The sequence below is a fragment of the Protopterus annectens genome, chromosome 7.part1, assembly GCF_019279795.1.
Source record: "Protopterus annectens isolate FY-2018-M chromosome 7.part1, PAN1.0, whole genome shotgun sequence".
Classification (NCBI taxonomy): Eukaryota; Metazoa; Chordata; order Ceratodontiformes; family Protopteridae; genus Protopterus; species Protopterus annectens.
Window position 1 is genome coordinate 391,761,097 of NC_056740.1, and position 21,947 is coordinate 391,783,043.

A 21,947-nucleotide genomic window follows, 5' to 3' on the forward strand; every position below is an offset into this window, starting at 1 on the left:
GGTTTTATTTGCATTTGTTCATGCTTTATTGATCCTCAATCTATTGTCAAATAGTTATATACTCCCTCTTGCTCAAGTTTTCCCATATCACATTCTTGTCACAAATTGTTTTCTTGATGCTGCAATTGTCCTGCTTTGAAGGTTGCTTTTGCACATGTATCAAGACCAAATGGTCATGTCATTCTGTTATCATCTGAAAACGTTTTGACAACTTGTTGTTGTGCTTTCAGGTCTTCCTATGATTAGCTCTACAGTTTTGCATCAATCGACAAAGAGAAGATGAGAGGTCTTTACACCGTTTGTTTCTAGGAGCCAAATTATAGGGCAAGAAAGAATAGCAGTGGTGTCACTGACAGTCACCCCAGAATTCCCCCCATTTAATTTTTATCCCTGGAATCATAATTTGTCCTTTATCATAGCTTAATTGCAAAGAGGTCTGCCACTGTTTCCTCATCAACATCACTGTAATGTAGTCGATCAGTGTAAAGTGTATGTTACATTTTTAAGCACTCTTGTCCTTGAATGTGTGGGATACTATCAGATTCTTTTTTTGAAGTTAGTCCATGCCCTACTTAGATTCTCGCCTCTTTTACAGTTCTCTAGTATGACTTTAACAAATGATCCTTTGTTCCATATGACCTTCTGTATTGCCCATTTGTTCTACTGCCATAATTGAGTTTTCTTCTAAATGACTATAAACTCTGTTAGCATCAGTTCCAGTGCAGAGTTTATACATCGTCAGAAATGAGGCAAGTTACTGGTTTAGGGTAGCATGCAAGTTCACTGTTAAGTAGGAGCATTGTTTTTCCTCCTCTTAGTTCGGTTGGTGCCTGTTTGGGGTGCGTATATACATAGTTATTACTTGTGGATAAATCTTCGTGCAACGATGTTAATACTTTTAGGAAGATGTTACGTACTGCATCTGAGCCTGGGGTTTTCCAATTATAGGATTTGACTTTGTGTTAATCTCTGGCTGTTAAGTCATCCCATTTTATATCTTGTCCCGTTAAACTTGTTATTATTTTACTTCTATCCATTTAGCATCTTTGTTATGTTGCGCATGATCTTCGTAAGTACTTCTCCAAAATGTACCTTTTTGTCAGTTCCTTTTACCTCATTTCCAAATTCTCTAAAAAATTGTTGGGTCATCAATAAATTGCTTATTTTGTACTTTTCCCTTATATTTATTTGTGTATCTTCTAATTTATTCTTCCTGTGCTGAGATTTTTACTTTATTTGCGATAGTACAGGATACATCCTAAGCTGTTCTAATACTGCGCACTACCTTTATCACATCTATCTTTGTAAGTATGTTTGTAAATATGTTCCCTCTTCTGTGACATAGTGACAACACCTGTCTCAATTGCTTTATAGATATTTGTTTCCATGATGGCATTAACTTTCTCACCTTCTTTTCTCTCACTATCCTGTGTTCTTATGGCTCAAAAGCGTTATCAGTTATCAAATTAGCTTCATAGTAATATAGCCTGTTTACGTCTGTTATATCGCATGAATCTCTATGGACAGTCCTAATTACTTGTTTCACTTGTTTTATCAAACAAACTTTCTGGGTTTTACTGACCTTCTGAAGTCTGTTTTCATAATTTATCTTAACAATGTCTCTCTCTGCCAAATCAAGCAACTCTTAGCTCATTTTCTTCTAAACTGAGGACAGACACATTTTTTGTTTTCCATTTGCAGTGAGCATTCTATACAAAGTTCTATAGCATCTTCCTGTGGCACACTGTTTCATCCCATGTCATCCATTGCTCTGACATAAGGGAACTCATTGGCCTATCAGTATCACTCCTCAACATTGACTGCACACTTTCCACAGTTACAGTTTCCTGTTCCTTCTCTTGCTGCCCAGCTTCAAGTGAACACTTAGACGGGTTTCCTGTGAAAATTACTAATATATTCATATGGCATTGGCATGTGTGACCAATTGCTTCCCGTTCCAATGGTTTCTTTTTCTCTCACTACCCTGTGTTCTTATGGCTCAAAAGCGTTATCAGTTATCAAATTAGCTTCATAGTAATATAGCCTGTTTACGTCTGTTATATCGCATGAATCTCTATGGACAGTCCTAATTACTTGTTTCACTTGTTTTATCAAACAAACTTTCTGGGTTTTACTGACCTTCTGAAGTCTGTTTTCATATTTTATCTTAATAATGTCTCTCTCTGCCAAATCAAGCAACTCTTGGCTCATTTTCTTCTAAACTGAGGACAGACACATTTTTTGTTTTCCATTTGCAGTGAGCATTCTATACAAAGTTCTATAGCATCTTCCTGTGGCACACTGTTTCATCCCATGTCATCCATTGCTCTGACATAAGGGAACTCATTGGCCTATCAGTATCACTCCTCAACATTGACTGCACACTTTCCACAGTTACAGTTTCCTGTTCCTTCTCTTGCTGCCCAGCTTCAAGTGAACACTTATACGGGTTTCCTGTGAAAATTACTAATATATTCATATGGCATTGGCATGTGTGACCAATTGCTTCCCGTTCCATTGGTTTCCACTTAATTGGATATCCATCGATTTATCATGTTGTGATTTGTGATGCTTTCTGAATTAGATTTTCTACACTGAATCATTCACTTTGCAGATACTCCATAACCTCAGTTTCTACTAGTATAACTTTTCCGCTACTGTCTCCTTTTCTACTTTTTCTATTTGTCTTTGTATTTTCTCTGTTGTCAAGTTTTCGATCTCCAGATTCCTTTGTCTGTATGTGTCTTCAAATATCATTGCTGCTGTTCTTTTTGTATTGATTAGTTTTGCTTTCTCCTTTGCATAGAAATCACACTATATTAAATCTCTTTTCTTTCCCATGTCCATATTTGTTGTTCAGATGTCTCCTGATCTTCCTGTTTCTCCTTACTTTGGGAACTCATTACATCATGCTGTGAGGTAACCTGTGTTGTGTGTTATACCTACACCAAATCCTTCACTTTACAGGCACTCCATAACTTATACTTCTGTTTTGCTTTTTTAATTCTACTTTATTAATCTTATTTTCTACATTCCCTCTGTGACTTGTGAAATGTTGCATATCTGGATGCCTTCGCCTGTATTTGTCGTTGAGTATCTTTGGGGCTGCCTTCTTTATACTGATTAATTTGGCTTTCCCCTTTGCATGAATATTGCACCATATCAAATCTTTTTCCCCATGTCTATATTTCTTTTTTTACACTTTACAAAAAGTTCTAGGTTTTGTTATTTATATATTCATACCTCCTCGGATGCTTCTTTTTTCAAATGGATCAAAGTTTCTTGGTCTATACATACAGTTTTTCATGCATCTGTTGTAATTAAGGCACATTTTTATTTGAAGCTTCTGACAGTTTCATTCCTGTAATGTCTCTCAATCTTTTTATATACCTTGTGTCTGGAAATTCTGGGCTGTTTACATAATAGTAACAATACATCATTTCCTTCTTATCCTCAATAGTTCACTGTATCGTCTTTATGGCTCTTCTTTGGCCTATCTGTTAACAGGGAGGCCATCCTCCTTGCTTTGTGCATTTGTTCCACATTCTGGATGTAATTTTACCACCTAAAGGCATATTTTAAATGTCAACATCCATCAAGTGCATAAATCCAAAAACTATGTGGACCACCTCCAAGCCTTGCCACTCTTCTTGGTCTCAAATGCTACTGAGGACAGATTTGTGCTACACGTGCATAACCTCATAGTCCTGTCAAAACTCCTGCACATTCATAATTGCAATGAGGGTATAAACAGTCGCTCAACAGGTGTCAATCTGTACTGCAACATAAATGTGGGAAGGACAGATGTTTATCAACTAGACTCCCACTTCTTTGGAATGATCTTCCTATCCACATAAAGCAAAGTAGACCTCTTATTGTACTTAACCATAATCTGGATGGATAAGGCTAATTTCATTCCTGATTTTAGTAGCCTTGTCCCTCTTACACAGAAACATCATGTTAATATTCAGCTTGCCTCAGGGTTAATAAAATGTGAAATATACAAGGGGTATGCTGTTATAGATTTCGAATGATCCTTACGGCTCAACAGACTAGCAAGTACCTATGTGAACTTGTTATTGTGCTATACTTTTAATTTTCGAACATATTTTTGTATATGCCTTTGACCTTTGTGACAACAAAAAGGGCCCAGGTAAACTTCTTGGTGAACCATCATAAACTTTTAATAATTACAAATCCTTTTATTGCAGTGTGTAATACTTCAGAAGTCCAGGGAGTCGCCCCTCTTGGCCATACTAAACTCCTTCCTCTTATCACTCCACTTAACCTTTGCTGCTTAAGTGGATATCATGGTTTCATCTGCTTCTACCTGTATTGTGTGGATCCGGCTCTAAGATAGTGCATCAGAACAAGGATTTGTAAATTTTCACTAAAAATCTCCCTGCGCTAACAGCCTTATAAAGATTTCAGTAACTCGTTTTTATTTACTGTCTTTATGCTGCTGCTGCTCTGTACATGTGTGATTCCATGTTTAATTTTCAGATTTTTCAGTAACCAATGACAGTATCCTTTGCTTGTGCTGCTTGAAATCACCTCATCGTCTGTGGATTTCTAGTATGAAATAAGACCAATGGAACTGTAGTATCAAACTCATTTGCTTAGAAATCATACATTTTGTAGGTAACTGCAATTAAAAAGTAAAAAAAAAAAAAAAAAAGTGAATGAACTACATGGTCAGTTTAGGCCTATGACTCCTGTGGCGCAAATATAAATTGTAAGCGTCTGCTGTGGGTGCCAAAAGCGTCAATAACTTTACTGATGAACTGTTTCTTTTCACGAATGACACGTTCACGATGAGCACTAATCATGCACAGTGCTGAAAGTCTATCATCAGTCATTGTACACCTTAGCCAGGTCTTGACCCATCTCAGAGTGCTGAACGATCGTTCAATGGTGCAGGTAGTGGCTGGTAAGGTCAACACAATCAGAACTGCTTGCTTAACAGCAGGAAAGAAATCACAGTGTTGCAACAAGTCAGCAAAGTCCACTGTTTTGGCTATATCTGGAACCATCGTATGCCAATAGTCGAACCAGTTCATCATCTCTAATTCCAAATTGTCGATATGATATAGTTCGTTACTGACTGCAATTTGTTTTCGGAATTCTTCACGTTCTAGGTTTTGCATCATTTTAGGATGCAGATAAAATAAGTTGAACTGAGCAGTGTTACTGCTGGAAAAGCGAGACGTCAGTGAAGAAACTAATGAGTCAAGATAGGGAATATAAATACTCGTTCTGTAATAACTCTCAAAATCCCCGGCTACTGTATTTGCTCGGTGTGTTTGTCGACTGCAAATCCTTGGCAACACTAACTCGATACCAAGTTTATCTGCTATTGATCTTGCCTTACTGAGAATGTCATTCCTAAAGTGCTCTTCAGCATGGTTACGGTGCTCCTTGAATATTTCAATGAGTCTGTTGATGTGCTGTTGAGCTTTTATTATATCAAGTTGAACAGACTGCAACATCTGGGCAACGGGCTCAAGAACTGATGAGTAATTTGTAATAATGAAGAGAGAAATAAGAAACGTGCATGAAGAGCAAGCACTGAGTAATATATGTGCATTTTGTCTGGTTTCACCAGCAGTGATCTTCTGAAGATCAGCGAGGCAGTCAAATATTTTCTCAAAGTTCTGACTAAACACACGAATGGATTTATATTTCTCAGTCCATCGTGTCTCACACAGAAGAGGTATATTTGGTACCAATGCTTGTCGTTTTGGACTGTCACGAAAAAAATTAATAATCTTCTTGATAACACCAACAGCACTACTTATTTCAGGAACATCATTCAGATCATTGACTACAAGGTTTAGTCTGTGAGACGCACAGTGGATAAAGGCTGCTTTTGGATACTTTTCACAAATCTTTGCCTGAACACCATTCTGGATGCTTGCCATTATGGAGCAGCCATCATAGCCTTGTCCGAGTAATTTTTCCAAGTCTAGACCGTACTTTATGCATTCACTGACAATGACATTTGATACAGACTGTGCATCTCTTGCAACAATGGGAACAAAACCCAGAAACTCTTCTCTAATACAATCACCATCAACAAACCGAATGCCCAATGACAACTGCTCAATGCCCGAGATATCTGCAGTTTTATCTGCCAATACACTAAATCCAATTGTCCTACGCGCTGCACAAACAATCTCATTTCGGCACGTGTTTGCATTCTGCCAACAACTCATTTTGCACCCTATGGGATGTGTACCGAGCATTTCCTGCAGCTGTTTCACTGTGCTGCTTTAATATCGTGTCCCCAGCTTCAATACGAAAATCTAATAAGTCACAGAAATTTCCACCAGAGCCTTCTTTTCCACGAAGAGGAATGTCATGGGTTGCACAGTAAATAATGGTAGATAAAATTGGTTCCAATTTCTTTCGGTTCTCTGCAATTTGTTTTGCTACTGCTGCATCTAGCTGTGGAATAACAGCTGTTTCTGGCTTCTGTCGCGTACAAGAAAAATTGGCAGCATCTTCAGTAGAACCTTTGTGCCATGATGACTGCATGTGATTTCTTGCAGACTCATTGAAGGCATTATATTTTGTGCACACACTAGTGATGAAGCTGCCTTGCAACCCACGGTGAACTGACTGAGGAAATAATACACAAGTTAAGCAGAGTGGGCCTTTCAAGAGAGGAGAATATGCAAGCCACGGTGAATACTGAGACAGCCAACTATATCGGAATGCTCGCTTTTTGTCTGATGCATCAGCTTTGAAGTTGTAATTCTCTGGAGGGATGTATGGTTGTGTCAGTAACCTGAATTTCATGAAGTCATCAATTCTGTCTGATCGAATGTAACAACCAATATCAGTTTCTGCACATACACTTTGTGGGGTCTCTCGCTGTTCCCCAAACACTGCAGAGACAGCACCTTTCTCTATACATTCATCAACAGACCCAGCTAGTTCTGTTACTTCATGTTGCTCGTACCTTGCTTTCTTACTAATCTGTTTGAAAAATTTTCTAATGTCCTCACTGTGTGCCATCACATACCCTACTTATTCAATAATAGACAACTTAAAGCATCCGATGATGGGCTAGTGCTACCTTTGTAGTAAATATATTGCAGCTCTATCAATGATGTTACTGAACAAAAGAAAAAAAAAACTGTCAGATATGGGATTAAAAAATGTTTGATGTGTTTCAACATCACCAATGATTAACAAGTTTCTCATGCTAACCTGGACAACAACAAAAAATAAATACATAAAACTAGTTGAGTTTTGCTTTTGTACATATTTATGCAAGGAAAACTTAATACTGCAGTAAGTACTATCTGGACAGAAATACATACTTTATGCACAGTCTTCGCAGTTTTCCCAAATAAAGCAAATAAATAGTCCCTGTAGACTATGATGTTTGTAGATGACATTGTGATCTGTAGTGAGATTAGGGAACAGGTGTTTGATGAGACCCTGCAGAGATGGAGATATGCTCTACAGCAGGGATGTAGCAAGGATTTTCAAATTTGTACTCAACTCCCAGACTGCTGCTTCCCCCTTAACAAGCCACATCCACATTAACACTGCTGACCAAACCATGCGCCCCTTTATATTGCTGATCTCAGAACAGAAGTATATGCCACGGTAGTAATTACACGATGCATGAACATTTTCATTCCAAAAGTATATCTTCCGTAAGTCAAAAAACAAAATACCTTTCCATTTACACTACGACAGATCAGTTTGACCCCCCCCCGCCCAAGATTACTCTTCTTCCCCTTGCAGCCCATAACCCTTGTAGTGGCTCATTACACCTCCAGTAATGCTGCTGATTAAATGACTGTCAGGGTCTAGGCATCACATGCTCTGCAGTGTTGTGGTCTGTAGGTACAACATATTGTGCTCTCCCTACGTAACACCCAAGCTATGAGCCACAGCTACCTCCCTTTCACCAGCATGGGTCACCTGGCAATGCATGATCACTCCTATGGACTACAGTCACACTAAGCCTTTTGGAATGGTAAACCTTACATTCCCAACAGCAAATACATTTTAGCTGGGCTAAGTCATACTTCCTATGACAATTAATGAAGATGTGTACCCATGGGAGTCAATCAAGCAAAAAGTAAAGCAGTTGAAATTTACATCCTTACTACCTTGCTTACATTCTGTGAATCTCAAGAAGACACCCTTGACCATAAATCTTCTGGCTATCACTAGCAAGCAAGTCTTCAATGCACTCTCCAAGTCAAAGAATACTACCTCAATAGACCCTGAGAATATCTTGGGATACCTCTTGGATAGCATGAAACATGAGGTATCAGGCACTCTAAAATCAATGTTCAACATTAGCCAACTAATTTGCTTCATGATTAGTGAATGGCGGACTGCAGTACTTAATCCTTAGCACAAGGTTTGGCCTTCTACTGACATGGATAACCATAGACCATAAGTTTGACTGTTCTTGTACGTAAACGCATGGAAAGAATCATAGATATTTTAAATAAAGACACAGGGAACCAATTTTCTTATTTACTTCTACAACTATTACAGATATTGAAATAAAATAGCACAAGCACTGATAGCCATTTGCTAAATATAGTCTCACAATGAAAACAGACTCAGCATGGGCAGTAAACTTCTCTGCCCTTGAAACTCACACTCATTGACATGGCATGAAAACCCACATTAAAAGAAAATGCATCTGACAGTGGAGGATTAAGTTAACCTTTGAGCTGTTTTCAAACCATAAGCTCCTTGCACACATTTATAGGGCCATGCACACATGTATGTATTATTTGATTCATCCTCATGATAAATTATATTCCTTATATAATACATCACAATTTTTTAGAATGGTATTTTAATTCTGTAGTCATGAACATTTTTCTAGAAAGCAATGAACATTTTTCTAGAAAGCAATGAAACAAAATGTATGAGATAATGATAAAGCTACCCATTTCAAAAAATGTTGACCATAAAATGCCACTCATACTTCCATCATTATAATACAGCAATACTACTTAAAAAGCACAATCTTTTCAGAAGTAAAAGTCATCCAGATATTTCTACCTTAAAGAGCTCTGTAACTAAGAAAACTTTACATTTCAATGTTTCATATACAAATTCAGTGCCTGCTGCCTTTGAAGAATAAATTGTCTATGTTACATTAAAAATGGTAATCTGATAATATTGCAATAGGGAACGACTGACAATCCAACAAGTTACTAGGAATCTTATACAAAGGAGGACACACAGGAGTGTAGAACCCCCCTATATTTTCTTAAAATGCACCAAATAATCCACAGTCAAAATGGCACTGCAATATCAGCACTTCAATCTACATGGTGTGGGAGTAAAATCCTCAGCCTTCTGCACCAAAGGCAATTATGCTGCTATGCTAACCCTGCTTTCAAATTCTACAATGCAAAGAGTGACTGCCATTTGATAAACAAAACAGTTAACCACTCGTTATATACCAGTGCTACAGAAAAGATTAAAACTGAACTAGCATAAAAAGTTTTAATTTTCGTAAAACACGTCATCAGAATGATAAAAACACAGTTCCGCACTCTATTTAAACCTAAAATGTGTGTGTGTGTGTGTGTGTGTGTGTGTGTGTGTGTGTGTAGGGCTCATGAAGATGTGTGCAGTCATGATGCTCTACTAGGTAGAATCCCACATTGCCAAATAGCACCGGTGGTGATAATTTTTCTGAATCCTTCGGTTTGTATCTAAAAAAAACTATTATACACAAGAGCAGTTGGCACAAATCTCTGAGGAGGCACCTTCCTGGCCTTGATGCATAAGAGCTTGGCTGGTAGCTGACAAGGGGGCACAGAAAGGGCACATGTAAATCCCCTCTAAATGAACTACAGATGCATCACCCTATCTCACAAGAGAGGCCACTGTCAAACTGATATTCATGTGTATATGTATATATGTGCAAATACATTGTGTACATACATATATATCGATATACACATATATGCACAGACACACACTATATATATATATATATATATATATATATATATATATATATATATATACACACACACACACACACACACACACACACACACACACACACACACACATACATATACATGCATATACATACATACATAGGAAAACAAACATCAGTGGTTTTGGAGGACAAGTAGTTGATGAAGAATGAGTGGGTGGCTTGACTACAAGCACAGAAAAACAAAATCTGCATTGTGCATTCATCGAAATGATAATTGCTTCTGCTTATGTGAATAACAATTACAGCAGCTGAGACTTTTACCAGACAGTGATAATGACTCACTGCTATATTGCAACTGCGCTTAATGCTAATGTGATAATGACCTTTGTTTCAGTACTCCAAATTTATGCAGGCTCAGACAAAGGTGATAATTGCTGCACATAACCTGTTGACTAGGAATTCATTACATTAACTTGGGCAGCTGTTGTGTAACACAGACTCATTATCAGTAAAGAGAACACCTGAGTAATTCAGTAAAATAGCATAACACTTACATATTACTGAGCCCTTCCTCCACCATAATTCCACACATGACTGACAAAGCAAGGAAAAGTCAACAAGCTCATAGGTAAGTACTAGGCTATTTGCCCAAGGGCATTTATAAACCTAGCCTGAATGTGTCGGCTTTCGCCACCCCCTTAGATTAGTTCCCTGTGCCTCTGTCCAGCAGACCCATTAGTTCCCTGCGCCACTGTCCAGCAGAGCCACTGCAGTGATCCCTGGGGTAAACTTCACCCGTCAAGGTTTCTCTTGAAGAGTGTTAGTGAGGGTGATAACAGCCTTTACGTTTGATTATTCATGGTTTCAGACCTCTCAACTGTCCATTTTGTCGCAGAATGCCCAGATGTTTACCTCATATGTTGGTCTGTCCCTCATAAAATTGATAGTTGCCTGGCAAACTACTTAGATTATTTGAGAATTGAAATCACTAAATAATTTTTCAGACTTCTTAGTACTATATGAAAGCAGCAACAAAGAAGATCCACCAAAAAATACGATTTATTAAAACTCTGACGTCTCGGCCACAGCCTTCAAGGAGTACAAATAACACAAGAAACTCTACCCACATATATACTAAAATAATTAATCAATGAATGCCATTAAACAATTAATCAATGAATGCCATTAAACAATTAATCAATGAATGCCATTCTTAGTACTATATGCTTTACATCCACAACTCCTCTATAAAAAAAAAAAAAAATTCATGTTTGAGTGTCAGCCTCGCATTACTCAAAAAGCACATCAGTATTTACCACCTACTATGATCCTATGACCAATACTACCCTGTCTTCACAATAATGCCTAAGCTTCTAAGACTTTCTTTAATACACCGAACATGTTTCTAAGCAATTTTCTCTTTTTCCTGAATTTATCTCTACTATCTTTTCTAACTCAAACATATGTGTACTACCAGCTCACTATAAGTCTCCCACAAACCCACCCCTTAAGCAACTACAATAACTCATTCTATCAAAACATATCATCTGAACTATGAAATTCTATACCACACTGTCTCCTTTCTTATAGATAACATCAAATTTACAATACTAATAACTTCTCTCTCAAATTCTTCTCTATTAATTCTTTCTCTACCCCAAACCACACACACACAAAGACACACGCAGACAGACACACACAAATAACAATAAATAAACAACTCTCATACCTACTTCCATTTCAACTCATTATCTACCTGTGGAGATATACATCCCAATCCAGGACCACCACACCAAATTCAGCTTCCCATTTGCCAACTCCACTACATCTGTCCACTCTTCCCAAAAAGATACTCTGGTTCATTTTCTTAAATGCAAATGTAAGAAGCCTCATCAGTAAAATTCAAGATACACATGCATCCATATGGACCATATCCCTATACTCTCCCTGACATATTCATCATTACAGAAATCTGGTTAAAAAAAAAAGCAAGGGGTGGTGTGAAGTTAAACACTGTATATTTCCTGTATGCTTTTCTGTTAATAATTTATTTTGTAATCCACATGTTAATCTATGATTTTTCAGAACTGAGGCAGTACACCAATTTCTATTTACTGGATACATCAGTAGGGTAAAGCAGACTGTTGATGGGAATTACCTTGTACCATTTATGTTGACAGGATTAAAAAAAAATCTTCAATGTGTGCTACCCTGAATTTATGAGTGGTGGTGAATTAGAATACCTCCAGAGTACAGCTTATTGATCTCCTGACCTTATTTTATCTAATCTTAGCAGATCTTTAAAATCTGAAATATATTTCTGAAACTAGTGATTTAAAACTTGATTCTCATTGTTATCGCAAATTTGTGTTACCAGGGGGAGATAAAGAAGAACATTTAAACCTAAGATATGCCCCATTCAGTATGTACATACATACGTGTTCCACTGCCGCACGTCAAAATACCAAACAAACGCAAGAATGCAGGTGGCTGACAATATGAACCTACTAGAAAAATAAAATGTACTCATAAATAGCCACATCCAAAGTCTGAACCCTGAAGCCCACGCTCCCCACTTCCGAGCATTTAATGCACAATATGGATGCATTCAAAATTTCTGGCAAGCAAATTTTCAGGGGTAAGCACTGACGGCCAGTTCTTTGGATTCGATATTTTCAAATAGTAAAATAATTGTTAGCTTTACTTGTGCTTAGACCACCACCACCACCATCATAAATAAAAGTGCATATAAACTACACCATGCTAGATAGAAGTACATATAAAGTGGACACAAATGCGCGGTGATGTTACTGAATAATGCACCTAGACTTGTCATCGAGATATTCAGCACCTGAAACAGACATTTGGCTAACAACAACAATAAGCACAACAGTTAATTTGTGATGGGCTACTTCATTGTTCTACACCTTAAACGCAGCACATCCTACACTAGCAAATGTGAACTTACTCCGAGGGTAATTGTATCGTCGCCTTTAAATTTAGGAATAAACTTGTCTTCTCTTAAAATCTCTGCCTCATTGAATGGTCTGAAACGGCAGGTTACTTTTATACTGCATTCAGCCGGATCCGCCATATCAGTTATTTCCAGTTAGGAAATTCAGCATCAGTCTGTCATCAACTTTCACAGCCCTACAATCATCCAACGGAGTTGCTCCCTTTCAGCTACCGCTGCACCTCAAAGCATCCACTGTTTAGGGTGCTACCCACCAAAAGTCAAAATGTCATTTGTACAAATATAAATTGGTTGGAAATAACTGGCAAGTTCAGTAAATGCACAACCTTCAGTGCATGGTCAGTGAGATGACAACAGACAGCAATTGCCCTTTGACTGATTCAGTATAAACAGCATCCTTCTGCGTGCAAAGCCATCCTGCATCAGGACCTTCCTCCATTATGTTCCCTGGGGTTACAATGACCTCACAGGGCTATTCCAAATCCCCTGCAACCTCATGAGATCAAACACAGGGAGACAGCTGGGAAATGTGGTTTAAGTGGGAAAAAATGACAACATGTTTTCAACAAAAGGGACATGCTGGCGAAGCAATTGTTTTGAAAATCTAAAAAAAAAAGAGGCAAACGAGATGCAAGTATGCTCCGTTCTGAAGATGGGCATAATTCCTTTAAAGCAATTTACTTTTCACTATTCTAGCGTACTTCCCAGTTCGATAACTTGAAAGATTCATGAGTTAAAAAAAGCCATAAACTGTTACGGACAAAGGTGCAAAAATCAGGCCTTCTAAGCAGCTTGAATAATCTGAAAAGTTACTCCTCATCATATATTCCTGTGAAATGCATTACATAAATACTTCTCAACCTCTTAGAGCAAGAAATCTGGACAAAGCCATAAGTAACAGTGGGACAGAGGTCCAAAAATAGGGACAATTTTTAAATATTGTTCTTACAAACAGAACGTTGATATAGTAAGTTATGCAGTGACGTGAGCATGAAGTCTGAAACTCAAGTGTTTGTCATTGTTTTCGAGTCTTTAATGAGCTACCACCAACTTGCCTGAATACCGCACTTTTATGAAAAATGGGCCAGTGGGAGGTTGGCATAATGGTCAAGGACAATGTGTTTACCTTACAGACACAAGGTGCAGGGTTTGATTCTGACATGGGTTAATTGGCTACTCTTAAAATGGCCCACAAGGGCAGTTAACCTAGTACTAATCTATGAAACCCATAAAAAATATGAGGCCAAAATCTGGACATTCTGCGAAAATCTCTACAGTTGACAGGTATCATTACAGACCTAGGTAGACTGCTTACCTAATTTGCCACTTTTACTAGGAATCCAACTTTGGACAGCTTTACGCATATTTTACTGCCCAACAATAATATATCCATACCCAACATCTTCCTTCCCAGACCACCTTAACCTCACCTGTTTTGAACCGGAGCGCCTCATCATGCATTCCATTGTGGTGTAAATTCTGTAAAACCCCATGGGTCCCATTGGCAAGACCTTCTTCATTCCCAAATGCAAGCTGACTTGTGTCTGGTCCAAATACGGTCAGCAGAGCAACAAACATGATGCCAAATGCATTCTGGATGCCAAATACTGATCCATTGCACCACATTGAGGAAATCATTACCACCACATTGAGGAAATCATTACCACCCAGCCCCAGCCACCATCTGGGGGTTCCACAGCTTTTTCCTGCTGAAACTGTTCGATTTCTCTGCAGTGGTCACCATCCTTTTCACTATTTCCTTTGACCACCTGAGATGAATCCCCTGACATCATATCATTGTCACTCACTGGCTTCTGCACGTCTGAGATCACAGCTGTGGCGGCATCAGTCTTCCCTCCAGTATGGTCCCCGTTTTCTGTAATCTTCTCGCCCTCGGTCATCCTTCAACAATCGAAAAATGCTTTTTATTTACCCTGACAAAGAAGAAGACCAACAAGAGCTTCACTTTCAGCGAAGAACAGCTATTTCAACTCTGCAGGACCACCATGCTGGCTTGTAGGGTCTCCAACATGCGGTTAACAGTGTAATAACACTTAAAGTCCTACTGCCAGTTAGTTACCTGTGCAACAACAGCCTTGCTGTAAAGAATCGTTCATCTTCTAAAGAGCACTTGCATTGCAGTAGGACCGCAGCGAGTCAGCGACTTCAACAAGTGAGCATGGAACCAGCCTCGCTGGTCTCAAAGTCTGAATAGTAGCCACCCTCATTTATTTCTAGGGCCCGAGCATCCGAGGCAACAGTGCAACCCCGGGTGACAGCTGCACAGGCCACCATTGGACTTTAACATTAAGCGGAAGGAATGAGGTTGCATTTGTGGTAAAGACCTATTATTAATTAAGCAGCACCACAGTTTTTAAATCGTATACTTTTGCTTCTGCCCACTAAAATAATAGCGGCTATTTTTAAAATCCTCTAATAGCGGTGGGCACAACTATTCTTATTTTTCAGTGATGTCCCACCCTGTCTGACCTGTTCCGGACCATACGTCTCGATTGTCTCTGGTTTTAGTCCCTGTTTTTGGTGTGTCTGTATAGTTTGATGGAAAATGGATTAGTAATTAACTTCCAAAGTAAAATAAACATGTAATAACTGTCATTATTTGCTGACTGTAATCATTGATTACAGTCAGCAAATAACGACAATTATTACATGTTTATTTTACTTTGGAAGTTAATTCCTGGCCTCTTATTCTGTCACAAAATTATTTGTCAACACAGTCTGCAGCACTATGTAAAAGTGTTTCTGATTTGGATGATCCGTTGTCCTTGATTTTTTTCTCGCTCTTTGCTCGGGCCCAGACAGTGTGTGTGAGGATTTAAGATGCCAGAATTTGCAACCAACAAAGGAGTTTGTTCAAAAGAAAAAAAACGTGTGTGTGTATATATATATATATATATATATATATATATATATATATATATATATATATATATATATATATATATATATATATTATATAATATATATATAATATATATATATATACACACACACAAGTGTGCCACGCCACTTTTGCGTTTTGGCGCCAAGACAGTCAGTCACCTTCAAAAGTATAAAAAAAAACCTACCTTCTCTCTTCTAATACCAACACCATACGCACCACCTCCAGTCCTTCCACCACTCACCACACAAAACACGATGGTTTGGTTTGCAATTGCTCCGTCCTGAGCATGAAATCATCAAATATTGACTTTTCCACCGATGTCCACCGCAGTCTTCTTCCATCAAGTTGTAACGAACTACGCGAACGCGAATAACGCGATTACTTGGGAGTTTGAGGCTTGTAGAGTTGTCAATCATGATGTCAGACTCGCGTCAGTCATGTGACTGCCTGCCACGCCATCTCCAGTAACAGTTCTCTACTTCTGAAAAATAACAATGCAGGCTACGTGGAAAATGGAAAAAACAAAAGTAAGTGGAAAAAAAAAGTGTGTAGCGTATATAGCGCTAAGAAAATCCAGGGGGGTGCAAGTGCACCCCCTTGCACCTGCCTGCGGGCGCCCTTGGCTGCTAAGTAATAATCTTGTTTTCTGCTTGTAACTATGTACTGTGACTTTAACTGTAGTGGAGCTTTTCTCCCCGGGTCTCTACTGAAAATGGACATGAGTCCAGCTAGACTAGCTCGGTCAACAAATGTAAAATAAATAAAATAAAATAAAATAAATATATCTGACCCAACAGTCATGCCATGTCCATCTTTCAGATGGTGACACATATTACCTCCATACATTTACAATGCCTTACTGCTAGAATGTGTTATACTGGGGAGCATTGTGTTTGGCACTGCAGTTGTGAGGACATGGCACTGTCATCAGCAGTACTGGGCAATGGCCACCAGGAAAACCTCACCATGCATACATACTGACCACTATCACACAATATGAAACACACACCAACCTAACACACGAATACCTGCATATTATACAAATGCTACAATCTATCCTGCTAACTTGGTCACCTCAGGTAATCTGTGCTCCACTGGTATTATATCTACAGATACATGTTACTACATTTCTACATAGGATTGGGGGGGGGGCACACCTGACTGTTACTATGTGTCTACATCATATTGGGGGGCACACCAGACTGTTACTACGTGTCTACATCAGATTGGGGGGGGGCACACCAGACTGTTACTACATTTCTACATAGGATTGGGGGGTGCACACCTGACTGTTACTATGTGTCTACATAGGCATGGGTGGGCGCACCTGACTGTTACTACATTTCTTCATGGGACTGGGGGGGCACATCTGACTGTTACTACGTGTCTACATCATATTGGGGGGGGGTACACCAGACTGTTACTACGTGTCTACATCGGATTGGGGAGGCACACCAAGCTGTTACTACATTTCTACATAGGATTGGGGGGGCACACCTGACTGTTACTACATGTCTACATAGGCATGGGGGGGCACACCTGACTGTTACTACATTTATACATAGGATTGGGGGCACACCTGACTGTTACTACATGTCTACATCGGGTTGGGGGGGCACACCAGACTGTTATTACATTTCTACATAGGAATGGGGCACACCTGACTGTTACTACATTTCTACATAGGATGGGGGGCACACCTGACACTTGTACACATTTGCTATGACTGTACTGGTATGTCAGGTACTCCATTTCATTCTGTGTTCTAACCTATCATGCTGACTAGAGGCATATCAATGTACTACATGTCTTACGTTTGATTGACCTACATATCAGTTTCTGACTTCTTGCCCTTCAGAACTAACATCCCACTGCCTGACCTGATGCAGTCTGTCTGTGTAGGCCTGGGGGGCGGGAGGTAAATCCATAGCCATCATTCAGAGGCCTTAGCACAGCCTTTGTTTGTGTTTGTCTACACCTGTCCTGCTGGCTGAGACTGTTGTTAGGTATGTGAGCCTCCCTGACTGGCATGTGTGTGTCATATGGACACACATGTGGCCCAACACATTTCCTGCAGTGGGTTTTATCACCATGTGTGGTATTGGCTACTATGGTGACACCAGTATTTGTTACAGATCTCATGCTGCCACCATAGGTGTCTACTATCTGCTGGCATCCCATTTAGCCACCCGATTCCATTGCATGCTCACATCCATACCATAGATACAAGTAACAACACATTCTACTCCATTCGGCAACTGGTAAGAAGAGTGACTTACCTTGTGGGTGTGCCAGTACTGAGGATGGTGCTGGAGGGCTGCCTGTGTCGGATGCACATATTACAATCCCCATACATGGTTGAGCACAGGTAGTGTCATGTTTGGCATTCCTTTTACTGTATGTGTGAGTCAGAGAGAGGTGTCATTCCCTGGGTCCCTACTGTGTCAGTGTATGTGCTATGCATTGCCTCTTTGCCAAGGCCAGGGCATACTGGGCATGCCTCTTTCTGCCTACTGGGGCAGGCTCAGGTTGTTCCTCCTCTGAGTCACTCTGTGCAGGCCTTGGCAATAGTGGGCGGCTGTGTGGCCCTGCCCCATGCTGTTCCTGCTGCAGCTGTTTCCACAGGATCATATTGTGTAGCATGGTACATACGATGACAATTTGAGTACATGTAGCTGGTGAGTACTGCAAGACTCCACTGGATGTGTTCAAACACTGGAACCATGACTTGAGCATCCCAAACACACACTCTATTATAATTCTGGGCTGTGCGTGTGCCTCATTATGGAGTTCTTGTTCGGGTTTGTGTGCATTTCTGATGGGTGTCATCAGCCACGGCTCCAGTGTGTAACCAGCATCCCCCACTAGGTGACCCTAAGGGATGTCCCAAATGGCAACTCTCTTGTACAGCTGCGTCAGATGCCAGATGTGGGAATCGTGATAGCTTCCAGGGCAGCCAGCACACACATTCATTATAATGCCTTGGGAATCATACATGACCTGGCAGTTGATGGAGGGGAAGCCCTTGCAGTTGATGTAGACCCTACCCCACTCACCAGGTGGTGCTTTGATGCATATGTGCATGCAGTCTATAGCACCCACTACCTCAGGGTATTCTGATATTTGGTGGAAGAGATGCATTTTGCTGGCCAATGCTTCACGGGTGTCGGGGAAATATACGTGCTCACTGGCATGTGCTGGCATGGCATCCAGGAACTGGTGGAGTACCCTGGATGCTGATGCCTGTGAGATCCCCATGATATCCTCAGTTGGCCTTTGGAAGGTACCTGTGACTAGTATTCTTAGGCCTACACATACCTTGGTATCCACTGGGATGGATTCCCCTCTGTTAGTTCTGTGTGTCAGGCATGGCTGGCACAGCTCAACAATTTGCTGTAGAACATCCCTGTCCACCCTATAGCACTCCACTATCTCCAGCTCATGTAGCCCTTGGTAGGTTACCCTGGGTCTGTACACTCTTCTCCATCTTTTTACTGTGGGTTGGTCGACAGCATTCTCATCCTCACCACCCTTAGCCTCTTCCACATGTTGATGTATGATAGCTGCTGCAGCCCCTATCATTTTGTTTTTGTTTGTTAAAACTTCCCCCTTGTATACACCGGTGATGTAAAGTATGTGGGAAAAAACAGAGGGGAAGTTGTTTGCATAGTTTATAGTAGTGTTCTGGGCTGGGCTGCTGCCTGTGTAATTGGCTGATTGTGATACATTTCACTTGCCAGCTATACTAGTTCTCCTTGATTACCTTCCTACTGCTGTTTTCCCTTCCCATTGTCTTCCTGTTTAAGCCCCGGGGATGTGCCGTGCAAACACAGTGCTTAAACGTGCACAGAGCTGCTATTTCCTGGTTTACTTTTTTTTCCTTTAAAACCCAGTGCGCGGCACACACACCCGCTTAGGTAATGTAAAGAGTGCTAGGCAGCCTCAGACACACCCCCTTGCTTAGCTCTGTTAAGCTAAGGGCAAACCCGAGCCACAGGGCTTCAGTCTGCTTACAGTATGCCTGACACACCCCTCTATGATGTCAGCTAACTCTTAGGTTTGAACCAAGCTGTTCCTGCACTTACGCTGTTGGGTGCTGACTAGCATTGAGGGGAAATCTGGTTTTCAGTACCATTCCCCTCATTTGCATAGGATTGCCTGCTAATGCATAGTTACAGGTCCCACACTGAGCCTCCCCCCTTAGCAACCACTATTCACTGGCCATGTTGTCCTTTGCCTGCCATTGAGTATAATGGCAAAATAATGATTTTGGTTAGAATGCTTTTTTCAGGTTATTTTTTATATTTTCGGCCTGATCTCGTTCGCTTGCCACTGTCCTACGCTTAAACACCCAAAATTGGCTAAAAAAAAATAAAAGTTTTTTTTTAAACTGTTTTCCATGCAAATGGCCATATATTTGGCCATTGGCATGCTTTACACGTTATATACACCCTTTATTTGGAGGTGTCATGGCTCCATTTTGTAGTTTGCAGAAATGTACTTGGTTACTAACCAAGTACATTTCTGCAGATTAGACTAGTTCTGAACGGCCATCTCTCAGCTTCCTGGATTGCAAATTCACCTAGTTTGCAAGGTTTTCACCTGCAAATGGGGTAATTTGCATACAGGAGCTGCGTCTATGCAGGAATAGTGCAGGAACACTCATGCACATCCCTGCAGCTTATTCCTGGATCACACGGCGGACATATTGCTTCTGGAGCTCCTGCACTGTTCCTGTAGACCGTGCAGGGCTTGCTGAATCCAGGGGATGGTTGTCTGTAATATTCATAGATGCTCACAAAAACTATCAAACATTTCACTTTTATGTTAATTATCATCACATTCATTTCTGGTTGAACTAACTTTTCTTTCTTATATTGTAGACACATTTAATTTTTGTCTTGTCCAATATTAGGCCACTCATCATGTTCTTTTTATGTGTTACTTTATGTATAGTTAACTTTATGAAGCTTATATTGTTTACCTGGGATGAACCATGACTTCCTTGATGTTTATTTGTTGTATTTTTCTGCACTCTTTCAACACCTTCGCGTAGTGGTTTAATTTCTTATATAACACATATTTTGCCTTTTGCTCAACAAATTGCATTATATGGGTTACAGTCACTGTGATATCTACATACCCTGGGATTCAGCAAGCTCTGCACAGTATGCAGGAAAAGTGCAAGAGCTGCTGCACAATATGGCCGACAAGTGATCCAGGAATGAGTTCCCGGGATGTGCATGAGCGCTCCTACACTATTCCTGCATGGATACAGCTTCTGTATGCTAATTACCCCATTTGCTGGTGAAAACCATGCAAATGAGGTGAATTAACGATCCAGGAAGCAGGCAGGCATCTGTGCAGGAATAGTGTAACCTGCAGAAATATATTTGGTTACTAACTGAATACATTTCTGCAAATTACAAAATGGAGGCATGACAGCTCCAAAGAAAGCATGTATTCAATGTAGTAGGCATGCCAATGGCCAGATATAACTGTGTAGGGGCAGCAACACCATGGTATAAGTATAAGAGGTAGATGACCTCATAAGGGGGAGTGTCATGCATGCTGTAAGCTTATTGGAGCTCTGTGGCCCACGTTTGCCCTTAGCTAAGCACAGCTAAGGGAGGGGGGTTGTGTTTGAGGCTGCCTAGCAGTGTTTACATTGCCTAAACTGGTGTGTATGCCATGCACCTGGTTTAAAAAAATAAATAAATAAAACAGGAAATAGCAGCTCTGTTCACATCTGAGCACTGGGTATGCTTGGCGTGCCTTGGGGCTTAAACCAGAAGGCAATGGGAAGGGAAAACAGCAGTAGGAAGGCAATCAAGGAGAACTACCATAGCTGGCAGGTGAAATGCATCAAAATCAGCCAATTACACAGGCAGCAGCCAAGCCCAGCAAACTACTATAAACTATGCAAACCCCTTTTACTCTGTTTTTTCCCACAAACTCTAGACTCCAGTGTACACAGACGGGGAAATTTTACCTGACAAAACTAACAAAATGTTAGGGGCTGCTGTTGCTCTCATACATCAGTATGTGGAAGAGACTGAGGGTGGTGAAGATGTGAATGCTGATGACCAACCCACAGTGAGGAGGAGGAGGAGAAGAGTGTA